This window comes from Babylonia areolata, chromosome 32 (assembly GCF_041734735.1).
Source record: "Babylonia areolata isolate BAREFJ2019XMU chromosome 32, ASM4173473v1, whole genome shotgun sequence".
NCBI lineage: Eukaryota > Metazoa > Mollusca > Gastropoda > Neogastropoda > Buccinidae > Babylonia > Babylonia areolata.
In genome coordinates, this window is record NC_134907.1 from 9,739,015 (window position 1) to 9,742,637 (window position 3,623).

Genomic DNA, 3,623 nt, shown 5'->3' on the forward strand with positions numbered 1-3,623 from the left:
ATACTGAAAAGGTGAATGTTGGCAAAGAATACCACAGTTCTGACGACGGAAGCTAAAGGTTGGGTCATTGAGACACCCACTGGACATCCGAGGGGTCTGTGTAGAGGAGAAGAGAGGACTGACCGTACTGAGTGAGTTAAAACCTCTCTATAAGTACTGTCAGTTTCCTTGTTCTCTAACACCACCCATGTCAGCTCACTTTGGTTGTATGTAGAGTGGGAAAGGGAGAGTGTGAGTGGGGGGAGTTTTTTTTTTTTTTTTTTGTTTTTTTTGAGAAAGAGTGGTCATAAATGTTTTATGTTACTTGTAGTAATATTTTTCTTTCACGTAAAGCGCCCTGAGCTGTTAGTGAGAAAGAGCACTATATAAATGTACATTATTATTATTATTATTATTATTATTTTCACTTCAAGCATTTTGTTGTTTGCAATAGACTGAGAAAACAAAACCTGCGTTAAAAAACAACAACAACAACAACAAATTAAAAAACAAAAACAAGCAGAAACAAAACACATTATGCAATCGAACATGCACCTTACCGAACGTGTCAGTTGCGAAACATTTGACTGATTTTACTTTAAACAAAATCTGCCTTTATGTTCATCAAGTATAATGAAGCCTTATGTACACGAAAGTGTGTCTTCACAAGTGACTGAGAACGTTGATGTTTTTGACTTTTTGCATTCATTATCAGTTGTTTCGCTTGTCAGTTTAACGACTTCTCTTTTACGAAGTCCTTTAAGTAATTTCCTGTAATTGTATTTAGATTTTTCTTTTTCAAATTTCACCCTCATTTCACCCTCATTTGCCCAGTTTCCCCCAACCCTCCATTCATTCACATCTCCCACCCCTTTCTAACCGATAATACTCAAATGTATTCATAAATACTTTAACAAAATGTCTTCAATCACCGATATGTGTGACGGGACATTGAACAAAATTCCTCCTATAACAAAGCTGTGGATATATATAAAGACAAGAGAGGCAAGGCCTTCAAGACTCACTTGTGATACACTTAAAAAAAAAAAAAAAAAAAAAAAATCCAAGCTTTTTATGTATTGAGTATAATTTCAAAATGTAATGTTTAAGATGAGAAAGATCAGTTTAAAGCAAATTAAGTCCCCTAGCATTAATTACAGAGTAATTTCCCTTTTTTACTCTCTGCACCAAAACGTTTGCAAAATAAATAAAACTTCCATGCTTAGCAAAAGAAGTTCCTGTTTGAACAAAAAATGATAATAATGACTGCTCTTGTTGTTGGGTCAGAATATCAGATCAAAATGTCAAGTTTAGAGAATAAAAAAATAATAAATAAATATAACAGTAAATGCAGTTTGCATATAATTAGGCTTCATTTTATTTTTGTGTGTGCCCATCCCAGAAGTGCAATATTGTTTTAAACAAGATGACTGGAAAGAACTGAATTTTTCCTATTTTTATGCCTAATTTGGTGTCAACTGACAAAGTATTTGCAGAGAAAATGTCACTGTTAAAGTTTACCACGGACACACAGACACACACACACACACACACACACACACACACACAGACAACCGAACACCGGGTTAAAACATAGACTCACTTTGTTTACACAAGCGAGACAAAAAGGGGACCAGGACTATCTCATTCATAAGTTTCGGGAAAATCAAAAACTGTAGAACACAAAGAGCAAACAAACAACATGGAAAAATTAAACAAACATAACAAAACTTGATTACCAAGAAAGGTTAGATATGCCAATGGGAACATTCAAAGAATTCCTCTCCATTCAGTTACAAAGCCCTTTATTTCAAAGCTCAGATACAATATATGCCTAATAAATAAAACGTTTGAAGACATTCAGTGGAATTTATTTTGGAAAATACCGTAATCGATGTGTACAAAAAAAAAAAAAAAAAAAAAAAAAAAAAATCAAAATTTGGAGTCCTGTCAAAATATATAGTTATTTTCAGCCGCGCCGATCCGTCGGAATATCAAAGCCTTCAAGTGAAAAAATAAAAACAGAAAGAGCATTTAAAACTGAAAAATAAAGGACATAACTTAGGCCGAAGCAGAATGAAAATTTTGAGAAGATTTAGCAAAGCTAGCAAATGACTAAAGAAAAAAAAAATCAGCATTTTGAGTCTTATCGAGGTATCAAAGCTGAGGTGAAAAAAAAATCAACACTTCTGAGTCCTGCATTGCGGAACGAGAAGAAGAAGAAGAAGAAGAAGAAGAAGAAGAAGAAGAAGAAGAAGAAGAAGGAGAAGAAGAAGAAGATGAAGAAGAAGAAGAAGATGATGATGATGATGATGATGATGAAGAAGAAGAAGAAGAGTCCTGCCGAAATATGCTTAAATTGCCCATAATTGAAAAAAAAAAAAAAAAAAAAAAAAAAAAATCAGGTTAGCATAGAGTCCTGCCGAAATAGTGGTCCATAACAGATGCCAAAGTAGAATCGACATTTTGAGTCCTGTCGGAATATTAAACCCCCCGAAAGCAGAGTATGTCTGCCCACATGGCGGGGTAAAAACGGTCATACACGTAAAAGCCCACTCGTGTACACACGAGTGAACGTGGGAGTTGCAGCCCACGAACACAGAAGAAGAAGGAATATTAAAAAAAAACCCTCTGTAAGTCAGATGGGAAAAGAATGTATATTCTTGAGTCCTGCTGAAAAACAAACAAACCTATAAGTTAGGCAGAGACAAAATGTGCACTCTCGAGTCCTTTCGAGGACGGGCGCAATAGCCTAGTGGTTAAAGCGTAGGACTGTCAATCTGAGGGTCCCGGGTTCGAATCACGGTGACGGCGCCTGGTGGGTAAAGGGTGGAGATTTTTACGATCTCCCAGGTCAACATATGTGCAGACCTGCTAGTGCCTGAACCCCCTTTGTGTGTATATGCAAGCAGAAGATCAAATACGCACGTTAAAGATCCTGTAATCCATGTCAGCGTTCGGTGGGTTATGGAAACAAGAACATACCCAGCATGCACACCCCCGAAAACGGAGTATGGCTGCCTACATGGCGGGGTAAAAACGGTCATACACGTAAAAGCCCACTCGTGTGCATACGAGTGAACGCAGAAGAAGAAGAAGAAGAGTCCTTTCGAACCCCGCCCCACCCCCCCAGGCCTCCCCCCCCCCTCCGAAAATCCAAAATCTATGAATGAGTTAGAAACAAAAAGGACATTCTTAAGTCCTGTCGAAACACCCCGAAACCTAAGCCGAAAGAGAATTGACGTATCTGAGTCATGCCCAAGCATACGTTCCTATGGTTGAAGTGAAAATAGGATGCCAAAATATCAAAGGCCCATAACTGGAGTAAAAAAACAACAACAAACGAATATATACTGCGGGAATATCAAAGGCCCATAACAGAATGAACATGTTAAAATCCCGCCGAAATTTCAAAGGTAATGTAGAATCCCGTGGAAACGTCAAAGCCTTTAACTGAAGTAAAAACAGAACGACCATGACAAAATCCCGCCGAAATATATCAAAGGCAATGTAGAATCCCGCGAAAACGTCAAAGCCTTAACTGAAGTAAAAACAGAATGAATACATACTTAGTTGAATGACACAGGAAACGGATGATGAGCGCCCAGAAGGAGCAAATACTATCGGAACAGCAAACCCTATAT

The 3,623-nt window shown here is 37.5% G+C and overlaps 1 protein-coding gene across 1 annotated transcript in view; it reads right to left on the reverse strand.

Moving 5' to 3' along the window:
• Positions 1 to 1,767: 1,767 nt before the first annotated feature.
• The window catches only part of LOC143276461 (uncharacterized), a 16,370-nt gene continuing 14,514 nt past the window's right edge, over positions 1,768 to 3,623 (reverse strand). Inside the window, exon 8 of the mRNA XM_076580962.1 lies at positions 1,768 to 3,623. This exon is cut by the window's right edge and continues 1,223 nt beyond it. The gene's annotated coding sequence lies outside the window, so the exon portion shown is untranslated.